Raw genomic sequence first — 16,604 nt, 5'->3', positions numbered from 1 at the left:
GACTTCTCTGCAGTGTGTGAAGACAGCTTGTGTGACCCTCAGATATGTTTGCTTCTCATTTGCCAGTGACAGGCCCCCAAAGCTTCCAGGCAGTCCTGGGGGTACCCTGGGGATGCCCTGGATGGAGCATATACCCCACTAACCTGTGGGCTCAAGGCAGTGGCACCCAATCCAGCAAACACACACACACACACACACACACACACACACACACACACACAGAGCAGCAGCAGCAGCAGCACCAGCAGCAGCAGAAGCAGCAGCAGCTTCACTGATAGTGCCCGTGGTACTAAAAAGTAGGGCAGGAAAAAGTTAATGTTCTACTTCAAAACATGGACTAAATGGTAAGTGTGGCCTTAAAACTGGTGAGATGGGGTGAGGAAGGGAGGAGAGAACATTATTTGAACAATTGATTGGATGTTCCCACTTGTTTGTTTACTTCTAGGTAAAGTCATTTACAGATATATGGGAACAAGAAAAAATCTCCATAGAAGAGCTGGGTACTGGCTTTCCTTCACTTCTCTGCTCAAGCCTGTTATTTACCTGACAGAAACAAAGGTAGTAAGTTTTCCAAAACAGAGTTAAAAATGAATTTTCCCTGAATAAACCTAGCTCTTGGTGAAGCAAATCCTATAGATTAGCATTTTCCAGGCTAGATGACTTTCTGTGATGAAAGAAATATTTAACATCTCTGTTATCTAATATGGTAGCCATTAGCCACACATGGCTATTGAGCACTTGAAATGTGGCTAGTGGGACTTGGAAACAAACTTTTTAACTTTATCTCATTTTAATAAAAAATTCACATATGGCTAATGGCTATCATTTGAACAGAACAGCTATAGCCTCATCTCAATAACTACTACTTACTGTCTACTATGTGCTACACAGCTACATTTGAGGAAAGCACAATTTTGTCCCCATTTTACAAATTAGGAAACTGAGGCTCAGAGGGATTGAGTGGCCTGCTCATGAATTTACAACTAATAAGTGGTAAATTCTGTATCTTACACTCACATCTGTCTCTCTCAGACTTGATATTTTCACTACCAGTTCTCAACCACTAGCTGCATATAAGCTGGTGTGCTTTTCAAAAATACCTGTCCCCAGATCCCAGTCCCTAGAAATTTTTATTTAATTAGTCTGAGGCAGGGTCCAGATGCATGCATATCTCTGAAATTTCCACTGTGCAACGCCACGGGTGTGACCAAGGCCTCCTAGTAGTGGATAACAATTTCCAAAAGGCAGCTACAATGAAGTTCAACCTCTGCCTCTTAAGCATGGTTAACAGTTTAACACTAAAAAGAGTCCCACGCCTTCTTTTTGCAGGTGACAGTAAATGGCCAAAGAGCAGATACTCTGAGATAGAGCTGAGGTCACATAGCTGGTGTCTTTATAGAGCTAAGACTAAGGCCCAAGTATGGATTATATGTAAATGCTCTAGTTTCTGGAGTTGAGGGGACAGCAAAAGAGCTAAGGTCAGGAAAGCTCAGGGATTTAAAGCCCTGGGCAAAAGCCCGAGAGTAGACAAAGGCTGGGAGCTGTAGTATTTGACTATTTCAACAGATGGGAATGCTCAGCTCTCCCAGATTTGTCAGCTTCATCCTCTCCATCCCTTCTTTCTGCCCCTTCAAGTCCTTAGGAGTTGTCTGAGGGCTTCTGTGCAGCATTTTTCACTCTGCCAGAGTTACTTCTTTTTTTCAAATTAAGATACAATTGACATATAACATTATGTTAGCTATAGGTATACTACGTAATGATTCAATATTTGTATATATTGCAAAATGATCTCCACAATAAATGTAGTTAACATCCAACACCATATATGGTTTTTTTTTTTTTTTTCTTGTAATGAGCTGTCAAGGTTACTTCTAATGGATGTAACCCTATTCTGGCATATTGTAGCTGCTTAAAATTATGACTGTGAAATAAATGAAAGATTTTGGAATTCAAGAGACTGAGATTACTTAGCTTATAGATGGGTTCAGATATCTGAATATGTATTTGGTAAATAACTTTTTAAAAATCAGATTTAAAAGTCCCTTCAGAACCTTTGCATTTGCCTCACAAAAATGATTAAAGAGAATGAGGCCAGTCTAGGATGGGATTATTTTTTATTTCAGGGGCTGAAAAGGTTTGTAAGTGATGAGCTAAGAAGAGAAAATGAGAATATTGCCAAAAAGTTAAACAGAATTTATACCATACTCCAGGTGTCCTGTTAAGCAGAGGCAGCCTGCTTTTATCCTTGCTTTGAGATAGGAGACCACTAAATCAAGTTCCAGGGGTTGAGAAAGAAAGTCAACAATGCAAGGGCTTGAAGGAAACTGCCACAAAAATAGAAAATGCTGCTGTAAACATTACCCCTCAGACTAGCCAAGTATGTCTTTCTTTTCTACATTAAAGGAGTAAAAATAAATAATTTGTGTTTTAGATTATTTAGGAATGGCGTGTGGCTATAAAATGTACTGTGGAAATCATCTCTCCATTCAGGAACTCAGCACAGCTGCTCCAGTTAGGAGGCACTGCACATTCTGAAGCTAAATGAACTTGTGTTCTAAGAATCTGTCTTTAGAAGTAACAGCTCTGAAAGTCATGAGCAGAAAAATCTCAAGGATGATTGGAGAAAATAGCTTCGAATAGAAAGACTAGCTGTGCCCTTTGGAGGCAGGACTTGAATTCTCTTGAAACGAAATCACCAATCATTCTTACTGCCTGCTGCTTATAAAAGTAGTGAAAACACATTTTTTTCCAGCTACAGCTGCAGATTCAAAAATTAGTTTGTACCATAGATTTTGCTTTAGTAATGTAAAAAGTAAAGCGCCCCAAAAAGAGGAGAAAGAATTAACTATGGGTGTTTAGAGATATGAAAGAAGATAATGGTAGAAAAAGCTACTTCAAATGTCTCCAGACTTGAATATCAAGCTATGGTTTCTTTTGAACTTTATCTGTGTGCTTTGACGCCCACCCAACCCCAAACTCTTTTTTTCTTTCTTTCTTAATCGTAATACATGCCCAAGATTTAAAATTAACACAGAGGTGTGTAAAATAGATAGTTAAAATCTTCTATCCCCTATCTACTCTCAATCCTATTCCAAATCCCTAGAATTTTGGGATTGTCTAGCTCTTAAAATGTTAAGGAAACACAGTCTCTGATGTGTAAGTGTACTAAGGAAATCTGTTTCTCATGGCCTCGAATTTTCCATTAAGAGCCAGTCAGGTGAGCTAGAAAATAGGAGACAGAGAATCAAAAAATGGAAGCTGTACTCCTCACACTTCTTCCCAACCATGTTTGTGCCTTTGAGAAAAGCACTTCCCAGTCAGAAACTAAGAAAGGTGAAAACACTGACTCTTAGCTCACTTCTAATTCAAACCTTCTATACCAGCACTGTCTAACGGAATCATAAGTGAGCCACATTGGTAATTTTAAGTTTTTAAAATAATCACATAAAAAAAAGAAACAGATCAAATTAATTTTTATAATACTTTTTATCCCAATTCAAAATATTATTTTAACATGTAATCTATATTAAACATTATTCATATTTTAATACTATTGTTATCAATTTACATTTCATTTTTCAAACTGTCTTCAAAATCTAGCATGTGTTTGACACAGGATATCTCAATTCAGATTAGCCAAATTTTAAGTACTCAGGAGCCACATATGGATAATTGCTACTGTTTTGAGCAACACAATTTTATACCAGTGCTGGTCATTATTAAAAAAAAAACAAAAACCTATTTCAGTGAGTAGCTCACTTCTGCATCTCTACACTTGATTGCCTCTGTTGCAAACAAAACATTATTATTGATTATCATTCATTGGCAATATCTAATTATCAGCAACAAAGTGCTGGATCTACTTAGGTTACTCACAAAGTTTCAGAATCAGAGCTTTGATTAATACTTGTTCTGATTCCTTATAATAAATTTAGTCTTCAAGTGAATTTTTCTTGTCTGACTCAGTCATTCCTATTGAACTTTAGATGACTTACTCTGGGCGTCATAGAACTATTAGAATTGTTAATTAACTATTGTGAAGCATTTTATGCTTTTAAAAAGCAGACTAAATCACCCACTTGAATCTTAATAATCATGTCTGCACCTCTCAACCCTCTCACAAACAAAACACCTTACATATTACAAAACATAAAGCATCAACAAGTAGTGAAAGTTTAGGAAGTGGAATATCATTTAAACACTGTACTATTTTCCTATAAATTCAACAAATAACTTATGAATACCTTCCATAGGCCACTGCTTGTTTTAAGGATTCCTGCCTTGGTGATCTATTTTTAAAGATGCCATCACAGTAGCCCATTATCAGAGGCTCAGGCATGTGTGTGTTGGGGCAGGGGTGTACGTTTGTATTCTTGAGTATCTTGCTATAGAGGAGCCTTCTGCACAAATCAGACACGTTTTTAAATAGACCCCTTTCTATCCCTTCAAGTTTATTCTGCCTATAAAATAAAATATGCCAAAATACACTATATACCATTTTTGGTGTGTGCTATAAATTTAAAAGTAACACATGCTCATTGTAAAAGAAAATATTCAAACAAACCAGAAGTATATAAAGTAAAAAGTGAAAGTTCTCCCCTCTGTTAATGCATTATCGCCAAATGCACCCCTCAGAGGTGACCAAGTGTGAATATTAATCAAGAGAAACCTCATTTAAAATGGAGTCAGGAGGCTAGAAGAGAGCATTCTCTCTCACCCAGGTGCCACTCAATGCACACTACTAATCCTAGCAGAAAGAGAGGTACCTTGCATCTCTGACAGGAGTGATACTACTTTACTACCTAAGCAGGAGGAAGAAAAGATTCTTCCTTGCCTAGTTAACAGCTCAACCAATGGGAGACTGCCATAACTCAGCCAATGAAAAGTCACTATACTTTGAACTTCTGGTTTCCTCCAATGGACTCCTTGTTTACCACCACTCCTCTCAAGTACATAAAAGAGGATTCTTCTCCTAGGCTTTCTCGGAACTTGCATGTGGTTCGCGGTTGGATTACATATACTGCATTGCAGTTCATTGTTGTTATGGAATAAACGCATTTTGCTGGAGAAATATCTGGTTATTTCTCTAAGGTTAACAAAAGTTTTACGAGTATCATCATAGAAGCCTCCAAGCATATGTAAATATGTATTTCCAACATATACATATGCATATACATATGTATGCATATGCAAATTTCGAGAAAGTATTTTTAAAGTAAATGATTATGAAGAAAATTCAAAGAAGACAGAAGCATGTAAAAATGGAATGATTATATTCACATACAATATTTGAGGGGATCTTTCAAAATAAATTAACACATGGTTATAGATAAAATACAAATTACAGTAAAATGCAAAGTGAAATTTTCTCTACTCCACATTCCTACTATCCAAAGGTAAAAATGAATGTGCATAGGTCTTTCTTCTTGTGTGCGTATCCTTTGTAAAAAAAATTCTATGAATACATAAGAATATATACATACATACATGTATATGGATATATAGATTATACATATGCTTAATGTAGTTATAAAATATGGTTTTTATTGTGTAATCTAATATAATATAGATAAGTGTCCAAAACAACTGCCAGCCCCTTGGAAGCTCTCCTTATGATTCCTCCTAATCACTATCTCCACCACCCTCTTAAAAGTTTCCACTATCCTGACCTTTAATCAATTCCTTGTTTTTCTTTTTAATATTATTGCCTAAGCACACATCATTAAGTGCTATAAGTTTTCCTGTTGTTAGGTTTTAAATAAATGGAGTCCTACCATATGTATTCTTTTGTATGTGCTTCTTTTATTTGCAATATTTATTTTTAGCTTAATGTATCTTGTGTATCTTAGTCTATATATATGGAATTGCCTCATCCTTTTGATTCCATGTTATAAAATTGAACAAATGGCCTGATAAGTAACCAAATTATTTTCACTCTTTTTGGTCATTATGAATAATGTTGTAAAGAACATCTTGGGCCTTCATCTTCAGAAATCAATTATTTTTAACTTAAAAAGAAGCCCTACTACTAATGTAAAATGAGGTAGCATAACTATTTCAGAATTCTTGAAAAAATTTCAGTTCTAATACAATAAAATTTTAACAAGAGATGTTCCCATCTTCTATATACTAGACCCCTTTCAAAACTTTTATTTTGCTAAGAGGCAAGGAGACAACTTTAGAGTATATTGGTTTTCAAAATATAGTCCCTATACGGCTGGCATCACAGTTACTGGAGGGTCTTATTAAAATGCATATTTCCTAGTATTCAACATCTTTGGAGATGGGCCTGATAAATTAGTCAGGATATAGTCTAAACTGCTATAACCAAGAGACTCCAAAATATAGTGGCACCAACAAGACACAAGTTTATTTCCATCTTATGTAACAGTCCAGTATTATACAGGCAGGCAGGCCAATGTAGAGAAGGCAGCTCTACTCTGTAAAGTTGTCCAGGGAATCAAATTAATGCTGTCTATTTGTTCTGCCAATCTGCAGGATGTGGTCTTGCTTGCATGGTACAAGGTGGTCCCCTACCAAGTCCACTGGGGCTATCACATTCTTAGCAGAGGGAAGGAGAAAGCAAGGAAGTAGAGGGCAAGCAATGTGCCAGAAAGCACAGAAGTTGTGCACATTCCACTGGCAGAAAACATGGCCCTGCCTGTTATAAGGCAGACAGGGAACATGTGGTTTCTGGCTCTACAGGCCATGTGCTCTCCTAAAACTGGCAAGGGGCAGGGTTCAGCTACTACCAGGATAGATACAGGGAGATAATTAAAAGTCTTTGTAGCACCTAGGAATCTACATTTTAGGAGCTCCAACTCCTCTGTCCTTGAGGTGTGACCAGCCACGGGGCTGGAGAGATACTCTTTTATATTTGGTTTAATGTCACTTCTCCCAAGTACCTCTGGAACTCCATGGGCTATCTACACTTACTGGGAAAACCAAGAGTCAATAAAAAAAATAACAGCTAATATCAATAAAGTATTAATTATGTGCCAAGCACTTTACGTGAATTATTTCATTTAATCCTTACGAGTTTATGAATTAAGTACTGTTACTGTCCCCCTGACCATGGATAAGGAAACTATGACTTAGGGAAGTTCTTTGCCCAAGTTCTAGAATTAGTCTGTGATTAGTAAAGGCTGGAACTTGAACCCAGAGCCTATGTGCTTGACCTTAGTCTGTACAATGAAGGGTTACATTTAAAACAACCTTTATTCTTAAAAATCTATACATGGTCAATATAAAAGTTGTTGAGTTCAGCAGTATGAATATAAAGAAGAAGCAAAACTTGGGGCAATTTTTAGTAGAAGGCACCCAAGGCCAGTCCTAGTATTAATGATACTATTAATCAATACTGAGCATTTACCTCTGGAAGACACTGTTCTATAACTGTATTAGTTAGGTCCTATAATCATCTCCAACTTACAGATAATAAGGAAACTGGGACATAGAGATGTTAAGTCACTTAGCCAAGTCACATAGTTGGTAAATGCTTAATTACTAGGCTATACCACCAAAATACAAAGAGAGGTATGCATAGTCCTGAGAGAGGCTGAATTATGAGTCATATTTACCAAAATTGTGATATACATTACCTTTGTATAGGGCATTTCTTAGGTAAGAAGTTTTATTATATGTGTGAGGGTTAGAGGCTGTCTGATGCACAGATAAAGCAATTAGCAGGCCCTCTGAACATTATGATGATAAGCATCTTATTTCATCATCATCAATTAATATTTACCAATTTCCATACCGAGTCCTGGAGATCTACTAGGTATATCTCATTCTTATTTCCAGCGTGGCTCTTTTAAGTAAAATGATTCTCCAAAATTTGCATTTGACTTTGGTCATGCAAGGTACACTCAAGGATGAATGGATGACACTAGAACAAGGAATTTTGCATTTCCTTCCAATGACCAGTGTTATTTTTGCCCCTCAAGCTTCATATCACCTCATTGCTTTAGAGCACTTAAAACTGCCAAGGCCATGGTCTGCTGCGTTCTAGAAATAATTCTCACTGTGCAAAAAGAACAGGCACTGCTTTGTATGAATTATTGAAAATTATTGATGTATTATATACATCCTTAGGGGGGCATGAATTAAAGGGGTAGCATGGGAAAGTTCCTCTGTGGTGATAGAGCAGTTACATATCTTGATTATGGTGGTAGTTACTCAAATATATACAAGGAATGAAATTACATATAACTATATACACACACATACACACAGAAATGTGTACAGGTAAAAAATGATGCAAAGTCTATAGTCTAGTTAACAATATTGTACCAACATTTGTTTCCTGGATTTAATAGTATATTATAGTCATATTACACATTGTATTGTATTACATATAAGATGTCACCATTAGGGACTAAAGGGTATATAGGAGTCTATGTACTATTTTTGCAACTTCTTGTGAGTCTGAAATTATTTCCTAATAAAAGGTGGTCTTTTGCGGGGGAGCGGGGAGGTGGATGTGAGTGGAAGGGTATTTCCCAGACCAGCTTTGACATCAGCTGGGAACTTGATAGGACGACAGAATTTTAGGCCCCATCCCAGATCTATTAAATTAGAATCTGCGTGTTAACAAGAACCTCAGAGATTCATATGCATATTAAAGTTCAGAAGCATTGTTATACAAGAAGCAAAAGTGATATTCGAGTATTTCTCATTCTTTCAAAAAATAGTTTCTTCATTTTCATATCAGAAAGGTTATTTTGGAGGTCCAGAGCCTGATTTATTAGTATCTAACCAGTTCAGTCACACTGGATACTGGTCCAAAAGACACTCCTCCCTTCATGAGGTTTAATACTGTCTTGGAATTCTTAATTTTATCTGTGCCTTTCTGTTTTGTAAGTGAAGATCTGTGAGGCAATAGAGCATGCAGTAGGAGCTTGGAGCCTCGGCTTATCGGCCAGCCTACTTCTCTGCCTCGCTGGAACGGGGTCTCAGTTGCCTTGGCGCTTTGAGACCTCTCAACTTTCCCATTCCTGGTCCTCATTCAATGATTGCTGCTGACCTCCAGCTCCAGCAGAGGTCTGGGCACTGATGGAAGGGATGCTGCTGCTCATCAGACATCTCAGGGCTAGGCGTGGCAGCAGCTATCCCCATCCTGGACAGGGAGCACCATGGAGTGTGCACAGGTGACTGGTGGGTAGAAGAAAGCTTCTTACCTACTTCCAATCCAAGAACCTAGCACATTCTGGCATGGAGGTTGCACTACCCTTGGAAGATCTCCAACCACTGTGGGTTCCCATGAACGGTGGCCTACGGAAAGGGAAGGAGCCTGGCAATGACTTCTCCACCTATTGCCAGGACATGAGTCTGTCTGGTGGCGGTAGAAGGGGGAACCCAGCAGCCAGTGAGTGGCTTAGTCACAAGATAGGGCCCTGTGAGAATCTGCATTTGCAGGTAAGTGTCCCCACGCCCAAATACACAAAATGTTAAACAGCAAATAAAACACCATTGTGGATTGAGAGAAAGACTGTGGAAGAAAGGAAAATGCTTTATAATTTTCTTGCTCTTTGAACAAGGGGCTCTACATTTTCATTTTGTACTTAGCCTGGCAAATTATGTGGTCAGTGATGCAGAGGCCATTGGGAATCAAAAGATGAACTTCTAACACCTACATGGCAAGTACATGGGCCCTTTGGTGAACTCTAATGGGTACCATTACAAGACGGCTCTAGGAATTCTTCAGCAACATAAGGTTTGCTTGCCCTCTTTAAAGGAGACTTTCCGCCATGGAAAATAGAAGCCTACACCAAGAATTGTAACATCTACACCAAGAATGGTAACATCTACACCAAGATCTACACAGATCTCCAATTCTTAGTGTTTATACCTACGAGTACCCAGTTGTACTTCCATATTTTCTAAAAATTAAAAAAGTAGATATAATCAGCAGTAACTCTTTTTCCACTTTTAAAATTGAAAATTCTTGAGTGGCAGAACATAGAAAAAAAGTAGGACTTTGAAATAAGTCAGGGAAGAAAGAGAGAGAAAGGTTTTAAGGTTTTAGGGACTATATTTATATTCCTATATGTTTAGTTCTTATTTAAGCCATTCATGAAACAATTACTCTTTGAGCCATTCCCTAAAATATTACTAGTGAACTTAAACCAATTTTCTCTGAAGCATTTTTGAGATCCTACACTTTTGCCATAAATAATTTTTAAATCCCTGCTTTTTTCAACGCTTTCCCATAATTTATTAATGAATTTAAAAGATGATATTAAAAAATAACACACATTTATTCTTCATTATCTTGTTTCTCTACCCTGAGTAATGTCAATCTTCCTTTTACTTATATCCTTTATCTTGAACTTATTAATATTTAGCATATCTCATGTATAACTGAGGAGAAAGCGAAAGGTGTCTTGTAAGGTGCTCTAAGCAAGTTTGTTTAACAAGATAAATACAAAATTTTATCTGTACTATAACCCCAATTTTTATTTCACTAATGCATATAATTGTGGCCAAGAGGAGCTGATATATAAAGTTCTTAGCAGTGGTAGTTTTAGGGTATGGCATATAGGTGATTTTAGTTTTCTTCCCTTTCTCCATACTTTCTCAGTATGTCTGCAGTGAACATTAACAGCATTACACGATAGAGCCCTAATGCCTCTGATACTCATTATTCTTTCATACAAACTACTTGAATTTTTTTCAGAAATGGAATTTGAACTTTTGGATACTGCCACCAATTTATTGACAGGAATGATGAAGCTAAGTTTGAACTTGCCACATTTACGTGGTGTTAATTCATTCAGTAGCCTAATTAAGTCACCACCTGATAACCTAATTCATTACAACACATCAGACTCTAAACACTCAATTAATTTACTTTTCTTTTCTACATGAGCATACATATCCTGTCTCTCTTAACTGAATCATGTAGTTTTTTTAAGGTATTTTTCCATATTATATTGTAGGACAGTGAATTGAAACAGCCTTAAAACTCCTTATATTTTCAATTGAAAAATTCCTTGACTTAGTTAGAATCATGAAGAATCTACCATAATAAAGTATGCCCAGTATGTAGATACTAAATAATTGTAACTTAATTTTTCATGCTTTCAAGAGCTTTCAAATAACTCGTCTTCCCACAGTATTTTCTAGACAGAACTTAAAACTATAAAATGAAAGGACCAGAAGCATAAGCATGTATGCATGTACCACTGCTAATTAGGCTAAATTTTGAGAATCATTTAGTCTAGTGGGTCTCAATCCTTACTGCACATTAGAGTCACCTAGAGAATTTTTAAAATATACAGAAGCCTGAGCTCCACCCCAGATCAATTTAATCAGGATCTCAGAGTGGGGCTTGGGCATGGTATCCATTTTATGTACTACTCACCGTTCTGAATACTTTTACCTATGTTAAATCATTTAATACTAAATAAACTTCTTGACATAGGTACCAATATTATCTCCATTTACTTGTAAGGAATTGAGGCAAATTAAAGTAAGCAACAGATCCAGGATCACACCATGGCTGCATCACACCTTGTGCTATGCTATACAATCTCTTAAACCTTCAGACCATCTTCCCAGGGCCTGGAATACTGCCATAGAATTCTTGATACTGCATAATTCTACTGGGAAAATATAGCCAGAAATGAATAAATGCAGAAAATAAAGGTTGATTTTAGGGAGAGCTGAAGGTACCAGTACAAATAGGAGAGATGATAGAAATCTTGTAAAAGATATCCTAAAATGATTAAAATTCAAACAGTATGGTCTGGCTGGTGATGATTAGGATCATGCTATCATTTGTTGAACGCCATTTTACAGAAATCAAAACTAATGAACAGAGAGGTTAAACAACTTGCCCAGGGTCACACAACTAATAAATGACAGGAAAAGGGTCTAAATTAAGAAAATGTGGCTGCCAAACCCATACAACTAGAAAATAGGGAATGAAAAGATACATCTTTCAATTTAATGATTATATTCATCAATCTTTAGGTCATGCCAGCAAAAGAAACGTCCAAACCTGTAAAGAATTTTCATGAGTTTATTTGAGACAAACTGATGACACATGCTGGGGAGCAAGATCTCAAATGCTCTGAAGAATAAGTTTTGCAGTTTCTTTTATGCATTTGAAATTAAGGTGGGAACATAAGGAAGTTTATATGACGGTAGAAGAAAGCAAGGAGGGAATAGAATTACAAGGTAAAGATTACATGCTCCTATGAGTATGGTTAAGCTTTAGAAAGAGTGGTCTGAAAAAGGGTATTTCAAAGGTGTGTTAACAGCAATGCACAGAAATAATGGACAGGACTTGATTAAGGCAAAGATAAACCTTTTACTAACGAAGTTATATGCCTGGGGTGTGACTACCCACCATGACCTGCCCAGTCAGGAATTTATAATCAGATCACCCCTGTGAGGTTACTTTCCATAGATCCCCTTTTTTTATCCACAGTCAACTGTGCAAAATGAAGCTTTCTTCCCCAAGAAGCTGAATTTGATTATTAATAGAATCTCATGGTGATAAAAAATGCATGAGTAAGACAGAAACTTCCTTAATAAGCTGACAATTAAGTGGGAGAGTTAAAGTAGAAGCAAGATGAGATTTAAAAATTAGGTGAGTGATGGGATTGGATGTTCTTTAAAGTACCTTCCAACTCTGGAAGATTCTGCAAATCATTTTACCTTGTCAAAGTTTTGCTTTGAAAAGTTAGAAAAGTTTCATAAGGTACATACGTGAACCACAAGCACAGATTCCAAAGAGGGAAAAATAATTCTGGCTTCGGTGTTCTAATCCTGCAAGCCGCAAAACTTTATCTGAATTTGAACATCAGATCTGTTAATCTTACTCTCTTTGTTACCTACAGGAAGACCCAATTTATATCCTATCAGATTCAATTGTGCAGTTGCTTTGAATCCAGAAACTAGAAATGCTCCATCTTACTTATCAACAAGAGGAAGGTAAAAACCCTGTTCAAAACATATTTAAACTATTGGTGTGGGCAGATGGAAATAATGCAATGCTAGGTCTACAGAATACCTGGTGGAGAATCTGGATTTGATTACTTGTATTTGATGGGATTTTCAAATTACTTTTAAAAGTAGGTCATAAGTGCCTGCCTGAATTAGAGGAGGACTCTCTAGGGACTCCTGCTGTGTTTTAAGAAATCTTTGGAGTGCAGGTGCCTTGTCCTCAGAAAGGAAAGTGCCCTTGAAGATTACAGGCAATAATTTCTATCTTATTTCCAACATGACCAGAATAGGGTGGAGCCACAGGATTGATACCTCCTCGGCTATTGTCAAAGGACCAATTACTATATTCACAGCTAACTTAATGGGATCCTGAGTAACATCATTAAGGGCACAGTAAGCTATAAATGATTTTCAAGAACCTCACGAAATTCCCTGGGTATCTATGCCTGGTCTACCTCCCTTATCTAATACCATCTGTGGATGCACAGATGACCTGGAAATTGAAATTGTGTAACCTCTAATTGAAAGAAATCTAACTTAAGTCTCTGTAAACTGCTCATTGCATATATATATTAGTTCACACCTAGGGAATCTAAACTACTTATTGCTAACCTCTTTGGAACTCTGAAGCTCAATCATTAGATTTCATAACATCTACTTGCGCTAAGTGAAATAGTATTTTAAAAATTCAGTTGAGAGACAATAGTTTTTGTTAGGAGAATTTAGCAACTGCGTTAAGAGATGACCAAGGGTGCCAAATAGAGTGAGGTTATTGTTAAAATGCAGATTCTTGGCCACTCACTAGACTTACTAAATCCAAACCTTTGATGGCTGAGGCCCAGGGACCTAAACTTTAACAAGCTTCCCAGGGAAATCTTATGTACTTAAAAGTTTGAGAACCTCTGCCCTAGGGCATCACCAATTCAAAGCAAAAAATTACTTTTTACTACCAAGTGTTATAAAATGTTGAATTTCTAACACAACTTTAATTGGCTATAGGAAACCAACACTCCTTAGTGTTAGAAATATTCCAGCCACAATTGACTTTCTCATATTCAGGGGTGTGATTCAGCATGTAGCAAAGATGCTACATGCATGACTACAGAAATCTGGCCCACCCTGTACAAGGCTGCTAGTGATAGGCTCCCTTTGCTCCCACCATGTATGCAACTAGTATCATGATCAGTATGTCCTGAACTTAATCACTGTCTTTCTCCTTCATCATTATGCTCTCTTGTCTTCTCTAAAATAAGGACGATGTTAATTTGGGGTAACTCATAAAAACCAGTACACTTTTCCTTTACCAATATTTTAAAATTCATTTTTCTTCTATTGTTCTTTTCCATGTATTTATGGACTGATTGGCACAAAAACTTGTCCTGATGGCTGCAAACTTCTTCAAACTCCTAAAAAATATTTTGCTTTGAATAATATTCATAAGTCTATTTGAGCTAACAAAATAACAAAAAAAAGGGAGGGGGCAGTAAAATTGGCTTCAGCAATCCAAGAGAAAGGCCGCGGCCTCAAGATAAGTGAGGTAAGGCTGCCTTCTCAGGTGCTTGAGAATTCTTTCACCAAATCCAAAATGTACCAAGTCATATCTTGGGCAGGGAATACTTTACCTTTTGGAGAAGCCTGAAAACTTGTACAACTAGTAAAGAATTGGTAATGCAAGAACATTTCTCTATGGAAGTTTCCATGCTTGTTTGTTTTTCAAGTAGAAATAACAGTACAAATACTTGATGAAAACAACATTTATCTATCTAACTGAGCTCACGCAGAAACTGGAAATTGGAATGTACCTGTTAAAAAATAAAAAGTCCAATTGCTAAGGCACTAGAAATCAAACCTCTTTCATAAAGAAGATTCTCCCAATCAGACACCATTCAGCCTGGCTGTATCAGCGTCACTTCTCAAAGGCACAAATCTTAAATGGAATGAATCATAACAGCTGGTTTCCACCAACTGCCACCCCACTAGACAGGAAGCTATCTGTCAGTGGGTGGTAGAGTGTCACAACTGTCCAGGCAGCTCAGGCTGAAAGGTGGTGGGAACTATATAAGAGAAGGGGAAGCCTTTTCAAGGGAACTTCTACAGATATTAGCTTAGAAAATGATTCTTTTGCAAATTTTTGCATTTTGACTTTGATGCAGAGAAAGCTCAAGTTAAATGCCATAGTTCACAGGGTTCCTTTTTTCATTCAGGGAAGAGATATAAGAAGTAAGGCTATAGTCCATTCTAAGTTATAATCAATATAAACACTGAATGAAGACAGAAAACATTAAAATTGTTGAGAAATAATACATTTGCTTGGATAAGAAGGCTGATAAGGGCATTGACTAGAGTGCTATAGAGAACTTGTTTCTTTCTAGCAGAGATGTTTAAAGTTAATTTTACTGTAAAGCTACAATAATCATGATAATATATGATATTGGTGAAAAGATTGACACATAGATCAACAAAGAATAGAGAATCCAGAAAAAGACCCACATAAATGCTATGGTCAATTGATTTTTGACATAGGTTTAAAGGCAATTCAATAGACAAAAGATTATCTTTTTAACAAATGGTGCAAATCTATAAGCAAAAAAATGAATCTAGACACATCTCACACTCTATACAAAAATCGACTCAAAGTAGGCCACAGACGTAAATGTAAATGTAAAACAGTAAAAGGTTTAGACAAAACATATAGGAAAATGTTTGTGACTTTGAGCTAGGCAAAGAGTTCTTAGCTATAATACCAAAAGCACTATCCATTAAACAAAACTGATAAGTTAAACTTCATCAAAATTAAGAACTTCTTTTTGCTCTACAAAAAGGCATATCTTTACTCTGCAAAAGACACTTCAAGAGGATTTAAAAAAAAACAAGCCTCAGACTAGGGGAAAAATACTTGCAAATCACAAATAACTTGTATCCTGATTGTATAAAGAATTTCAAATCTCAACAGTATGAAAACAAACAACCAAACTTTAAAAATGAATTAAAGATATGAAAAGAAGATACAAGGATGACAGATAAACATAAAAAGATACTCTACATCATTAGTCATTAGGGAAGTTCAGATTAAAACCATAATGAGATACTAATATACACCCGCTAGAATGACTAAAATTAAAAACAAAAAAACAAAAATTTGACAATATGAAGTGCTGGCAAAGAAATCCAAACTCTCAAATGCAAAACAGTGCAGCCACTTTGGAAAATAGTTCGACGGTTTATTATAATATTAAATATATACTTATTATATACAGTTACTCCCACACTTAGATAATTTCCCACAAGATAAGACTTACGTTCACATAAAAACCATTTGTGAATGTTTACAGCAGATTTATTCAGAATCACCAAAAACTGGATAAATGGAAATGTCCTTCAACTAATGAGTAAACGAACTGTGGAACATCCATATGATGAAATACTATTCAGCAATAAAAAAGGAACAAATTACAGATACATGCAACAATATTGATGAATCTCAGATGCATTTTGCTTAGTGAAAGAAGCCAGACTGAAAAGGCCACATACTGTATGATTCCATTTATATGACATTCTAGAAAAGCAACAACTATTAGGATAGAAAACAGATCAGTGCTTGCCAGAGGTGACAAGTAGGGGGAATAGGGTCTGACAAAGGTGGGTTTTTT

The sequence above is a fragment of the Pteropus alecto genome, unplaced genomic scaffold, assembly GCF_000325575.1.
Source record: "Pteropus alecto unplaced genomic scaffold, ASM32557v1 scaffold20, whole genome shotgun sequence".
In the NCBI taxonomy this organism is placed as follows: Eukaryota; Metazoa; Chordata; class Mammalia; order Chiroptera; family Pteropodidae; genus Pteropus; species Pteropus alecto.
The sequence above is the reverse complement of the archived record's forward strand: the minus strand, read 5'-3'. Positions refer to the sequence as shown.